Source organism: Dendropsophus ebraccatus, chromosome 2, assembly GCF_027789765.1.
Source record: "Dendropsophus ebraccatus isolate aDenEbr1 chromosome 2, aDenEbr1.pat, whole genome shotgun sequence".
Taxonomy (NCBI): domain Eukaryota; kingdom Metazoa; phylum Chordata; class Amphibia; order Anura; family Hylidae; genus Dendropsophus; species Dendropsophus ebraccatus.
Window position 1 is genome coordinate 201,001,890 of NC_091455.1, and position 15,719 is coordinate 201,017,608.

A 15,719-nucleotide genomic window follows, 5' to 3' on the forward strand; every position below is an offset into this window, starting at 1 on the left:
GACAAGACTTGGAGAAGATTGGAGCTCGGACTGTATTGATCAATCAAACCATGATATTGGAGCTAAAAATGACATTATGTTAAATAGTAGTTTAACAGGAACCTATCATCACTTTCATGCTGCCCGAACCATGAGTCTTTCAAGTGGTGCCCAGCACCTACCAGCTTTGATTGATAGATCTTTTCTTATACCCAAACAGGATGGTGGAGAGAGGAGAAGCCACCAGGGATCAACCCAATGACTGATGGTTCGGGCAGCATGAAAGTCATAATAAGCTTAAATCTAGTCAAGTCTTAATAGCTGTGTGTGACCAAGCTTGTACCGTGATTGACTATCTGGAGAGTCTGAATAGCTGAGTTAGTACGCAGCTTTTATCGTTTTACGTTTTAGCGATCATGTGACCTGTATCAGTAGGATGACCGCGTGGATGCATGGCTTCCGGTCCAGTGATGTCTGTCCTGGGTGAGCCCATGTAAAAAACATGCACTTTCTGTATAAATGATCCTCGTAGCCTCATAAGACGCACAATCATTATGCACTGTTACCAATACTTGACCTCTCCGTATGACTATCGTACGTCTCCTTAATGTCTGATAGGAAATGATTGATTCTATGTTTTACAGTGATGTTGTGGACTGAGTATTATAATATTAATAGAAAAGAAAACCTCGAAAACCATTGCTCTCATAGGAAGCAGGGACGTTGCTTTCTGTGTGTCTTATAGCGTTCTCTATTAACGTTGTATAATAAGGAAAGTATATTTTAAGTGTCTATGATATGCACAATCTGTATGGATAGGTGAGCATAGAATTCTATATAGTTTTAGCCACTTGCATGCATGAACATCTATGTTTTATAGCATTCCTATTTATGTTCAATCGAATCAAGGTGGCATAGTCATTGCAGGTTTTTAAAGCGTCCTCGTCCCCTCCCCCAACATTCCCTTTTCATGATCAACAAAAGCCAGGCCAATCTTGTGAATGCCGCTAATTTCAGCTGATTGCTGTTAATTCTGCTCTTTCTTTCCTCTCGGTATAGAACCAGTGTTGGGCGAGGATGGTAACCGCTCTTTGTTGAATGTTACATGTGGCTTCTATGTGCTGTAGCCAAAAGGAATTGTAAAAAAAAAAAAAATCTAATCTGTTTGTTCATGTTTGGATCACACACACAATGCTGCATACAGTTATTTCCAAGTAATTCTTAATCCCAAGTAATAGCAATGGAAGGTTTACTACATGTTTATGAATTCATAGCAAAAAAAAATGTGAAAAAATCTATTCTGCAATCTATGTTCGCACAACGTACTATTTTTGAAATGAACGCCCCCCCTTTGCTGCGCGCTGGCACGTTTAGTCACCAACGATGATCGGGGTCCTGCGGCATTGCTTAGTTCCGGACCTGCGGCGTTGTTCAAATACCGCACATGTTCACGTCACCACTCTTCTGTCTCCATGGCCGCTCTTGTGTCTGCCCCATGCATTCTCTATCGGAGAGTGTGACTTCCCGGCCTTCCATCGTCATGAAGACAGAAGAGGGGTCAGAAGAACAGTGAAGTGAACGCGTGCGCTGCGGGACACCAGTCATTGCTGGTGAGTATACGCACCAGCGTGCAGCGGGGGGACAAATAAAAAGATTTCTGAAATGCTACTTTAAGAAATAGTACGTTGTGTGAACATAGCCTTAAAGTGTAACTGTCATTTCTGATAAGTTTTAAGGATAAGGTGTCAACCATAAGGAATCACAATTTTTTTGGTAATTATATATTATAGTATATTTCCACCAATTACCCCCCCCCCCCCCAGCTTTATCTCTGTGTCCACCTTCACTGAGCTCAGCAGTAGGGTGAGGATTATTCTCTATGATGGCTCTCATACACTACATTAGGGATGGGGAACCTTCGTCTCTCTAGCTGTTGCAAAACTACAATTCCCATCATGCTTTAGCTTTGGCTGTCCAGACATTATGAGAATTGTAGTTTTGCTGGAGTTCATAAGGTTCCCCATCCCTGCTCTACATACACACAGAAAACAGGAAATTCTCCTTCCCCACCTTTCTGTTGCATACCCTCAGAAGTTGCAGCAGCACAAATGACACTATAGAGTGGTACATGAGCAGTATAAACTGGGAATCCAGGAATTTCCTTAAAATAAGCCTACAGACTCTGTGTTTCTCCCAAAACTTCTACTCTTCCTTACTCACTCTCTCCCACATCCCTAGACTATTATGGCCAGTGTACTTGACTAAAAAAAATGTGTCTTCACCCTGTTAAAGTGTTGATGAACAGCTAAGAATTCAGGAAGGGGTCAGGTGTTGCAGCCTTATAAGTAAGGAAGCATTTTTCACTGGTAAGATATATTACAAGTTTCTTTAGACAAAATTGTTAGAAATGGCAGTTACAATGAAAATATTTTAATATATTTAAAGTAAATGTTCTATTATGCTATAATGTTTGTTTTTACTAATATTTCCAGTACTGGCACAACAAAAGATTTCCTAATTATTCCTCAGTAATAGATACCATGTACATGACCATATTATCACTCAAAATATCTAAGTTATACCTACAGTAGCCATATAATGGCCCGATTAGAGTTCTGTGGAGACCTCCTGTACCTCTGCATGGCTCTGATTTCATACACAAACCTACAGGTTTTTCGAACACCACATTATGGAGCTATTCCTCTATGTGCTCCATATAGCCTACGTGTGCACAGCTTTACCATGTACATAGAGACTGTACACTAAAAACTGCCATGTTGTTGCAATGCAATACGACTAAATAATATAGCAAAGAAATAATATATTTAAATATTATATTTTTTTATAATCATAATATATAAGAGTTACTAAAAACTAAAAAGTCAAATAAAAGATATACAAAAAAACCTAAGTAAAATAAATTATTATACAATGTTTAACTATTGACAAAATAAACAAAGTAAGTGCACATAATGGTTTTGCGGCATCTATAACCACCCGTGCCATAAAGATAACTTAAAAATATATATATATAGATATTTATATATGAAACCATACAATCTGTTCCTCAGGGCGAATGTTATGAAAATAAATGCCATAAAACAAAACTGCTTGCTCCCCTCCACATCCCCCTCAAAAGTGATAAAATAAAAAAAAATTCTTATATTATGTACTTGGAAAATATTTTTTATATTAAATATGATTTATTCTGGGGGGGGGTGAAACTGCACTGAAGAAATTATTAGGAAAAAATATATATATATATGGCTTTCTGAATGTAGGGAAAAAGTTGCTGAGTGGCCCAAACTAGGTGGGTACTTAAAGGGGTTATCCAGAGTTAGAAAAACATGATCACTTTCTTTCAGAGACAGCACCACTCTTGTCTCCAGTTCAGATGTGGTTTGTAATTAAGCCCCATTCACTTCAATGGAACAGAGTTGCAAAATCTCACCCAAACTGGAGACAAGAGTGGTGCTGTCTCTGGAAGAAAGTGGCAATGTTTTTCTAACACTGGATAACCCCTTTAAGGGAATAAAATGTTTCGTTTTTCACTTTCATTTTGCTTAGAGCACTTAAAGGGGTACTCCAGAGAGTAACCTTTTTGTTTTTTGTTTTTTTAATACAATGCTTAAAGTTATATTAGTGTATATAATTTAATATGTAATTTTTACATTGAGTGGCAGCAGTAAGGGGCGAGACAGACTTCTCTGCTGCCACTAACAGCTTTCCACTGCGTATTGTATATTCTAATAAGAATATACAGTATATGGGGGGACCCTGCTTTGCATTAGCAGCGCTGGATCAGAGCGGGGGACCAGGAATTAATATTAGTGACAGCAGAGTAGCTTGTGTGTCAATGTAAAATGAGGTATAAATAAAGTTATAAAATGAAGTTATTTTACAAAGTAATATAACTTTATAAAAAAATAAATAAATAAATAAAAATATTGCTCCCTAGAGTTTCCCTATAAGAAATTATAAATCAAAATAACAGTCTTTTTACCCAGTCCCTTAAAAAATATTCACTGAAAAAATAAAAAAAGTTAAACAAATTAATACTACTACTAAAAATAAATAAATAAATAATAATAATAATAATAATATGTTTTTTATTTAAATTATTATATAAAAAAGTATTATTATTATTATTATTATTATTATTATTATTATTAGGGGATGCTCAGGAGTATAATTGTGGATGCAACATTTTAGTGCTCTGTGAACATACCCTTAAATTTTTAATAATAATAATAATAATAATAAATTATTGTTGTTATTATTATTGTTACACTTTCTATAAAACACAACTAACTACCTACTAATCAAATCATAATTTTAGATTTTTTCCATTCCTCGATCACCATCTTCTCCGCCATCTCCTTGCTGTCACATCTTTAGACGCCTTCGCCGTGACGCATTATTTCTCCATCTCATCTCCAGTCCTCGAATCCCATAAATGTTGAGTTACATTATAAAAACCCCTTTAATTTACAATCTCGAGCGTAACGTGTGGTTCGGCTTCTGCACACATCCGTGGTGTTGGTCTTATGTCACGCAGATGTGAATTAAGAAAAAGAAACCAATATGTATGTGACTGTGTTGCCTTTCCTCTATTTAATATTACTGTCTCGTCACCTCAGATTGAGGTTGTGTATAGTGTTGCAGTTCAACCGGTGTTGCTGTATAAGCTTTTTTGTACAATATATTATTGAGATGACTTTTATTTTTAGTACTCTTGTATTCAATGTTGTTCTGGTGACAATGGCTTATTATAACGATTAACAAATTTTTGGACCAATCTACTTTTCTTATGAGGATTCGCTGTCTATAGCACAATCAATAGGAACTCTAAGATTAGCTTATGATCGAATCACTGCCATTCAGTAACCAAATAGACCAAATACTATCCCCGATCATTGTAGGGTTAGGAAAACCCAAATGCTGTATGGGAGTTTAGGCCAATGGTGATTGTGATTGTCATCCGGTATTATTCCCCATGTTCTTTCTCAATGTCTTAAGAGTGTTACTTACGGGTCTTTGTTAATTTTTGCAATTGTTGTGTATAAAAGAAGATCCTGTTGTCTCTACGGGGGGAGGACGGCTCCTTCTGTCTACCAAATAAATATATGTGTTTTATTAAAGTATTGTATTTTATCAATGTTGTCTATTTTAAATCTAATAAAGATGTACAGATGTGATGATTCTTATTATTATAGATGTCTTGCTGAATACTGATGCCCCGAAACATTGAATTTTATTGACTTTATTAGTCTTCTATAAGGGTTACATAGGTACCTTGTTTCCCTAAAAATAAGACATGCCCTGAAAATAAGACCTAGTAAAGGTTTTGCTGAATTGCTAAATATAAGGCCTCCCCCGAAAGTAAGACCTAGCAATTTTTTTTGTTTGAAAGTATCCCCACCATACAGAACACCAAGGCATGCAGCTGGGATTCTTTTTAGCCCCTACATTTACCGTCCATTGCAGAGCAGCTGTATGCAGGACATGAAGACCATCACCTCCTGCCAACCCTGAATTTCCCTTCCATAGCCGTCACTTGTAAATGTGAAGGAAAGGCATCAAGAGGCCCATCGCCTGCCGCTATCCTCAAAGTCTGCCGTTAGCCTGCTGCCATACCGAACGCTGTCCCTGCTGTGCTGTACAGGTGTGTTGTGGTGAGCTCCCACTGGTGGTTGGAAGCAGCCATACTGTACGCTGTCCCTGCTTTGCTGTATGAGTGTGCTGTGGTGAGCTCCCCTTGTGATTGGAAGCTGCCATACCATACACTGTGCCTGCTGTGCTGTATGAGTGTGCTGTGGTTAGCTCCCCCTGGTGGTTGGAAGCCACCACACCGTACGCTCTGTCCCTGCTGTATATGTGAGTTATGAATTCTTCTTCATGGAAAAATAAGACATCCCCTGAAAAAAGGGGATTTTTGGGAGCACAAATTAATATGAGACACTGCCTTATTTTCAGGGAAACTCGGTAATACTAACAGGGACTTACCCAAACAGTTGACTTATCTGCCACCATCATAATGCCATGGTAATTAAAGATGGTCTGGTTGACTGTCTATTGACTGAGCCCACATCTGAGGTCCCTAAAGGCTTAACAATCTACAATAAAGTCAATATGCAAAATTATTGGTATAATATACTGCCCAGATCAGTTTAATCACAGCATGCTGCTCAAAGTCTGTACCACCATACAGTGCCCATTGCAGCAGTGACATACCACAACATTTATGGCCATAACCTTAAAAGCCAGGGCTAAGATCATCACTACAAATGGTCACAGATGGTCCAAAAAAAAAAAAATAGCTGCTTTCCTTTCAAAAAAGTGCCACTGTTGTCCTCAGTTTGTGTGTGATATTGCATTTCAGATTTAATAAAGGGGTATTCCACTCCAACGTAACTTTTGATTTGTTGCTGTCCATGGGTGTACAATATGAGTACAAGAAGAAAAAGGGGAGGGGAGTCTAAACTGGTTCTGCTAAAAAAAAAAAAAATAATAATAATAATGGATAGCCCAAAATAATATAAAAAAAATGGCTGTAAAAATTAATACACACACAAAATGTGACAAAGACTCAAAGTACCAAAAACATAAATGGTTAAAAACATGTTTTTGGGATATTTGCACATTTTATATCTTGGAATTGCAAAACTCAAATAACAACTGTCACCATTTTAATAAAACTTCAGTCACATTGCAGTAGATTTTCTAAACTACCAGAAAGATTCAGTTTTAGCCACAAGATGGCGGTAATATAAAAATAATCTATAGAATCAAACTCCAGATAAATGTCAAGATTTAATTTATCTTCCGAATGTTTTTCTCTTATTTATTTATAAAATATTAGTATTTCTCAATGTACTTTTAATACAACTGAAATTGTAGATTGTAAAAACAAATAGGCAAAAAAAAGACATTAGGAAAGAGATCATTCATATTCAAACAGTGTGAGTGCAGCTCATAATCCCTGATCTGTACAGTGACCATATGACCACATTACATGTGGTGCTGCTGTATGCCGCGTAACAAGGTGATATGGACACTGGGGGAGATTTATCAAACATGGTGTAAAGTGAAACTGGCTCAGTTGCCCCTAGCAACCAATCAGATTCCACCTTTCATTTTCCAAAGAGTCTGTGAGGAATGAAAGATGGAATCTGGTTGGTTGCTAGGGGCAACTGAGCCAGTTTCACTTTACACCATGTTTGATTAATCTCCCCCACTGTCTTTATATAACCAACTAACTTAAAAGGGTTTCCCAAGATTAGAAAACAACACAAATGCTTCCTTGCAAAAATAGCGCCGCCCCTGTCCTTAGGTTGTCTGTGGTATTACAATTCATCTCAATTTACTTCAATAGAAATGAGCTTCAATACAACACCCAACCTGAGAACAAGAATGGAGCTGTTTCTGGAAGAAAGTAGCTATGTTTTCCAAGCCTGAACCCCTTTAAAGCGGTATTACCCACTGGTCCAGAGAATGAAAAATAAAGGGGGGTATTTATCATGACCGGCACACTCGTACGCCAGTCTTAAATTAGGCCTCGCCCCCTTATCCCCGGCCGAATTCACTAAGAGGCACACGCCTCCAGGCGCAGGTGCCTGAACCTGAGCCTGGAGTACACAATGTACACCTGCTTCCAGCAGGTGTAGACTTGGATCATGATTTACGCCTCCAAGCTGACAGAAATCATGATAAATGAGGCGCGGGAGGAGGCGACTCCTCCTCCCCTCCTTGCTACGCCTCCCCCCAAGCTGCGGCAGGCATAAACCAAGGAGAAGGGGCAAATCTGCGACTTCTCCCTGGCATATGCCCTGCCGTAAGCTTCATAAATTTCCCCCAAATGAAAGGAATTAAGCACATGACCAATGATCAATTTATAATCTATGGGACTTTTGAACATTGTCAAGCCCTGTAGAACAGGAGTGTCAAACTCTAAGCCCTCCAGCTTATGCAAAACTACAAAGCCAAAGCTTTAGTGGTCCAGGCATGATGGGAATTGTAATTTTGCAACAGCTGGAGAGCCAAAGTTTGAAACCTGTGGATGACTGGATCATTGACCATGCACTGCGCCCCATTTATCCAGGGACAATTTTCCTTAATTCTTGGAAGCGAACACCAGCAGTCAATTTGTTGTCCCCTAACCTTTGGGGTTGGTTTGGATTGGGTAATACTACTTTAGGCTATGTTCACACTACGTAAGTCTCCGGACATAGCGCGTTCCGTGAATAAGCGGCCGGAGATTTACGTAGTTTGCGTACAATGGAAAGTATACGATGTACGGCTGCACAGTTCACACTGCGTACGAACTTACGCCAGGATCGTACGCGGCGCCGTAAAAAATGAACCAGACCATTGTTTCGGGACGGAAATGCTGTAACTTACGCCCGTAGCGTAACATGCTTCATTTCTTCATTTTTCCACTTTTCTTTGCCGATCCAAAAGGTTTTGTGGGGTGTCCGGGGCTAGGCTAGTCCGGGGCTAAAGATTTCCAAGTAGAAGACCGCTGTCAGATCGCTACATAGGGCGCTCGGGAAGCGTAAGTAGACTACGGGCGTAAGTTCGCGGTCAATACGTAGTCAGCTGCAACTTACGTAAATCCCCGGCCTGAGTTTAACACGTATATGTCCGGCAACGAAAATATGCGGCCGGACATATACGTAGTGTGAACATAGCCATAAAGTGAATGTCCAGCCATGAGCTCAGAAATAACATGTAAGTTAGTAGACGTGGTGGATTCTCATCTGCTATTTATTTTCCTTCAATCTTACTTCTTTGCCGTTTTTTTAGCTCAGTTAAATTAGGGCAGAGCTATGGACGGTGACTATAAATTTCAGAAGGTTAAAGGTAGTCTAAGACACACACCCTGTCTCCTCATTGGTTCTCTCCCTCCCTCTGCGGTCCTGCCTCCTCTGATTGGTTGTGCAGCGTCCGGGGTTGAAGTGGTCCCAATGCTAAGCCCCAGTAGTGGATTCTAATAGGTCCTTTTCAGGCGGTAGCCTGGGGCCCTGAGCTCCTAGGGGGGCCATGGCCACCCAAAAAGACTTATACTTTCAGTGGTGTATTGTCTCCTGGTTACAGTTTTTCCATGATTTCCAAAAACCACTGCTTTTTTACCAGAATTTTGCACAAATCAGGGCATCATGACATTATCTATGCTGTACTAGGAGCCCCCCACTAGTGCTGCCATAGGTACAGTGGGGTGTGGGGCCTAGGCTTGGTGAACAGCCCGGGGCCTATAGTAAAGTTAATCTGCCCCTGCTAAGCCCCCAGACACTGTTGAGGTGTCACGAGGTATATTGCTGCTTTCTGGAAGGGATGGTAAGGCATTGTGCACCCCAATGAGAAATAGGTCCGGAGAGTCAAGGTTTGCAGTAAAAAGTGTGCTACTGAAGACATTTTGGGTGCAAAAAAGTACAGGCCTCTCCAGTCTCCAGCCCATAGTAGAAGAAGGTTTTTTGTGCAAGGGAAAGGCCTAACCTGGAAGTCTTCTAGGTCTCTGCGGGCTTCTGCTCTGGTCAAAAGGGCGGGTGACCTAGGGTCTGTAGAGTCAGCATCTTATTCTTTGTCTTCTGTTCAGTATAGTATTGTGTCTATATACCTCTCCAGTGTCTATCTGCAGAACCGTAGGCTACTGACTGACTTTTCTTTTTATACTGTTTGTGAGGAAACCAGAACCTTCTAGTGGGCGAGGTGGAGTGGAGAAGCACAGCCCTAACAGATACAATGTTTCAACCTTAGTCTACCATAGACTTGTATTGAGTTTCTGTACAAGTTTATTGGAATGAGGCAGAAGTTTTTTTCTAGACAAAAACAACATTGAAAAGGTCAATATGTCTGGATTTTTTTTCTCCAAAAGTTTCCCTCCAAAAACTCAGCCCTGCACACTATCTCCCAGCAACAATAGAAAACTACCAGCTTCTAAGCTTCTTGTGTCATAGCTTGGCTTTGTATGGTGCAAGTATAGTGCAGTTACAGTGAACATAACAAAGACATGTCACATATAAAACAAAGTGCACAAGAGAACAACACAGTGCATGTTAACCCTTGAAAGTACAATAAAGTGAGATAGTGATGGCCTTCCATTCTAGCGAATAGAAGCTACAATACTGGGACAGAAAGGCGAATTTGTTAAAGCATGTGTGGTATCCCACTACTAGTGTTTCTCTTATACACCTGTCCTAAAGTTCTCACTCAGGTAAACACGTGGTGTACAAGGTATTTTTAGTTTCCCCACTAGATGTCAGTGTTTCTTATATGTGGGTGTATTACCACTATTGCACAGCTGAAGAAAGTAATGGGTTATTTGTGACATGTTTTGTGTGCTGACCACTAAGAGGTGCTATTTCTCTCTAGCCCAGGGGTCCTCAAACTACGGCCCGCGGGCCGCATGCGGCCCCCCCGAAGCGTTTTATCCGGCCCCCGCCGCACTTCCGGAAGGGACAACTCTTTCATTGATGGTCAGTGAGAAGACTGCTCTCACTGACCACCAATAAAAGAGTTCCCCCTTCCGGATCCCACCAGCCCCTGCCCCGCATCCACACTGCTGCCGACATCCCCGCCGAAGGGATCCCCCAGTAGGTACAGCGACGTCATCACTGCCGCGCCGGAGGATCCCTCAGAGATCATTTCCAGGTTACATTCCAGGCGAGGGGGTTGGTGGTCCGTGCGGCGCGGAGGAAGCTGGCGGCAGGGCGACATCTCACACAGCTCCAAGATCTGCGGTCCTGCTCCGGGATCTGTGGTCTGGTGCAACGGACCACAGATCCTGGAGCAGTATCAGATGTTATCCCTGCCGCCAGCCTCCTCCGCGCCGCACGGACCACCAACCCCCCGCCTGGGATGTAGTCTGGAAATGATCTCTGAGGGATCCTCCGGCAGGGGCAGTGATGACGTTGCTGCTCCTGCTGGGAGATCCCTCCAGCGACTGACCGGCTGAAGAGGCTAGAAGAGATGAACACAGTATTAAGTGAGTATAATTTTTTTTTTTTTTTGTAGCAATGCAGGGGGGCATAATAACTATATGGGGGACATTGCAGGGGGACAATATAACTATATGGGGGACATTGCAGGGGGTCATTATAACTATATGGGGGACATTATTACTATATGGGGGACATTGCAGGGGGTCATTATAACTATATGGGGGTCATTATAACTATATGGGGGACATTGCAGGGGGCATTATAACTATATGGGGGACATTGCAGGGGGGCATTATAACTATATTGGGGACATTGCAGGGGACAATATAACTATATGGGGGACATTGCAGGGGGACAATATAACTATATGGGGGACATTGCAGGGGGTCATTATAACTATATGGGGTTCATTATAACTATATGGGGGACATTGCAGGGGGTCATTATAACTATATGGGGGTCATTATAACTATATGGGGGACATTGCAGGGGGCATTATAACTATATGGGGGACATTGCAGGGGGGCATTATAACTATATTGGGGACATTGCAGGGGACAATATAACTATATGGGGGACATTGCAGGGGGACAATATAACTATATGGGGGACATTGCAGGGGGTCATTATAACTATATGGGGTTCATTATAACTATATGGGGGACATTGCAGGGGGTCATTATAACTATATGGGGGTCATTATAACTATATGGGGGACATTGCAGGGGACAATATAACTATATGGGGGACATTGCAGGGGGACAATATAACTATATGGGGGACAATGCAGGGATACATTATTAGTATATGGGGTGAGGGGGCTGGTTGAGGGTGTGAAGAGGGAGTTAGGGGACGCTGGTTGAGGGGGGAGTGAAGGGTTGAGTGGGGGCTGGGTGAGGGGTGGAAAGAGAGGGATGCTTTTACTTTTGGGGGGGGCATTGTGGCATTTTGCTCTGGGATTTGATTATAGTTTTTTTTTTTTTATAGTCCGGCCCTCCGACGGTCTTAGGGACAGTGAACTGGCCCCCTGTGTGAAACGTTTGGGGACCCCTGCTCTAGCCTATGCTCTCTAGCCTTTCTCTTGCAAACACTCATCCCCACCACTCACAGGCAGGTAAACAAAGTCCCCTGTAGGAGAAGACAGAGAAGACACACAGAACCAAGTTCCTGCTGTAGTTAAGCCAGGGCCTGGCTTTTGCCAGGACCCCTGACAAGAACCAAGTGCCCATGCAACTAAAGAGTTCTTCTAAAGCAACTACTACTTACACTATGCAGTGTCAAACAACAAGTAGGGGAGAGCAGCCACCAAGGAACACCCTAGCCCATGCCAGGAACGTGTCTTAAAAGTGCAGGATAGACTCCTAAAGCAAAAGGAGCTGATCCCAGTAGGACAAAGCTACCGTAAAGATAAGGTCTACGTATCCTACTGCACAGTGCAGGTAACTGGGAAATCTCGGACACCTAGCTACACCCAGATGACTGGGGCTCATGCTACCAACCTAGGATGGTTCTACGACACTAGGGGGCAGAAGGCGGTCAGACATTGTCTAAACATGAGTATGAGTATCACTTCACTACAGATCTCTACTAAAGTTCTGGCAGAGTACAAGGGCTACATTGGGCTCAGGGCTCCTCTGGAAAACTCCTCTTCTCTTTACTTCTACTCTTTCCAAGCACCTACCTCAAGCAGTAAGTCAAGCACTCAAGTCTGTGTCAAGATTACTACTGTCTGCAAAACGTGTACTGTTGTACCATTATACTTTTGTACGAAACGCACAGGACTCTGTCTGTCTGCACCTGCACCTATACACACACCACCGTACACCATGGGTTATTTTTCCCCTTCTCTGTGGGTGGCGGAACCGACATCCTGGGTGGGTCAGTTGCCACTCCAGGTTGCCATGACAAAAGCCCAAGGGACCCACAAAAAACCCTGAAGGTTACTACCATTTGGGGACACCTGTGTGCTGAACTAGCACAGGTGTCATGACAAACAACATCACTGGCCAAGCAACTAACCACCAGTCCACCACACATGTTGTTGTAAAAGTGCCAAAAATCAGAATATCACAATTTAAAAAAATGTCAATCAGCCAGTCAATCATCCAATTTCCGCCATTCCTCTCCTCTCTGTCCCTAAATTGCTCTGTTAGTCTCTCCCTGCTCTGCTCTTAACTGCCTGCTGTGATCCTGCTCTCTCCTCCACACACAGCCTACTGGCCACCTCCATTACCAAACCTCCTTATATAGAAGAAGAGGGGGAGGTGCTGACATCACAAAGGGGCCTGCAGCTGATTGGATGGGCTTTAGGGATTATGATTATGGTCCTGCCCAGTGACGCTCCAGACGCGCCATTTTGGGGGTTTTTTTGCAAATTTCCCTAAAGGGAATCTGTCAGCTCCTATGGGAGGGAGTGGTGAAGGCTTCGTGCCGCACTTTGGCTCGCCTCACCACTCCCCCTCCCAGCTTGTATTGAATATTCATTGCGCTCACCCGGTCAGTGTAGTGCGTGCATGCTCCCGCTGCGATTCGTGCATGCGCCGTAGTGCGTCGGAGCGGCAATGAGCAAAGTCATTGAGGGCATAGGCTATGGCCCTTAGTGCGCTTGCGCCGCTCCGATGCACTACGGTGCATACGCGAATCACCGTGGGAGCGTGTGCGCACTACACTGACCGAGAGCGCAATGAATATTCAATACAAGCTGGGAGGGGGAGTGGTGAGGCGGGCCAAAGGGCGTCACAAAGCCATCACCACTCCCCCTCCATAGGAGCTGACAGATTCCCTTTAAAAAATTGCTATACTCCTATGTCATACTTAAAGGGGTTGTCCAGCGAAAAAATGTTTTCTTTCAAATCAGCTGGTATCAGAAAGTTAAATAGATTTGTAATTTACTTCTATTTAAAAATCTCAAGTCTTCCCATACTTATAAGCTACCATATATCCTGCAGGAAGTGTTGTTTGTTTACATTCAGAAACAGTGCTCTCTACTGACATCTCTGGCGGAGTCAGGAACTGTCCTGAGCAGGAGATGTTTTCTATGGGGACTTGCTGCTGCGCTGGACAGTTCCTGACTCCGCCAGAGATGTCAGTAGAGAGCACTGTTTCTGAATGTAAACAAACAACACTTCCTGCAGGATATATAGTAGCTTATAAGTATGGAAAGACTTGAGATTTTTAAATAGAAGTAAATTACAAATCTATTTAACTTTCTGAAACCAGTTGATTTGAAAGAAAAAAAAATTTCACTGGACAACCCCTTTAAGTATACTTAAGAAACAGGTGTCAAACTGGCAGGTGCAAAACTACAACTCCCATCATGGACAACCGAAGGGAATTGTAGTTTTGCAATAATGGGAATTATAGTTTTGCAACAGCTGAAGGACTACCAGTTTGATGCCCCTACCCAAAGATATATAGGGCCAAATACTTCTAAAATTTACTGAATATACAATTCTTTGTGACCAGCTTAGTTTCCGCCAGCCAACTACCAGTGTGAATAGCGGGTCAGACATTATCATGGCTGCGCATTCATCGCTCTGTAATGCCCTGGAGCTTTGCTGACGTCTGCCAGTATTAGTCCTTATTATGAACACTATACATGACTGATTTTTCCTACTTATCTTAAGAGGTGGCGGCTCTGACTCATCCTTACCCTAGATAAAATATAGGTCATAGATTATAACGTACGGAAATTAGATTACAGAGAGTCCTGTAAGTCGTGTTAATACAGTGTGATTGCTGGGACTTCATCATATCCCTATGGAAGAACATTTATAATTTCTCACACAGCCACCACACACACAAAAAAAAATCCAATACTTATTCCGACACTGTGATTCTGTGGAGCGAGAGGCTTAAGCGTGTGTTAAAACCTTAGTGGGTCACTTTCTCTGACCACCATTATGTTCTGAGGTCTCTGCGTTCTTCTCCCTGGTTGGATGTTAATAAAACTGGAAAAGTCTTCTAAATGTCTGGTGTATACTGAGTACTGTGTAAACTGTGTCCAGTACACTGATGTATACTGAGTACTGTGTATCCAGTACACTGGTGTATACTGGGTACTGTGTATATTGTATCCAGTACACTGGTGTATACTGAGTACTGTGTATACTGTATCTAGTACACTGATATATACTAAGTACTGTGTATACTGTATCCAGTACTCTGGTGTATACTAGGTACTGTATATACTGTATCCAGTACACTGGTGTATACTGAGTACTGTGTATACTGTATCCAGTACACTGGTGCATACAGAGTATTGTGTTTACTGTATCCAGTACTCTGGTGTATACTAGGTACTGTATATACTGTATCCAGTACACTGGTGTATACTGAGTACTGTGTATACTGTATCCAGTACACTGGTGCATACAGAGTATTGTGTTTACTGTATCCAGTACTCTGGTGTATACTAGGTACTGTATATACTGTATCCAGTACACTGGGGTATACTGAGTACTGTGTATACTATATCCAGTACACTGGTGTATACTAAGTACTGTGTATACTGTATCCAGTACACTGGTATATACTGAGTACTGCGTATACTGTATCTAGTACACTGGTGTATACTGAGTACTGTGTATACTGTATCCAGTACACTGGTGCATACTAAGTACTGTGTATAATGTGTCCAGTACACTGATGTATACTAAGTACTGTGTATACTGTAGTACAATGATGTATACTAAGTACTGTATATACTGTATCCAATACACTGGTGTATACTGAGTACTGTGTATCCAGTACACTGGTGTATACTGAGTACTGTGTATAATGTATCCAGTACACTGGTGT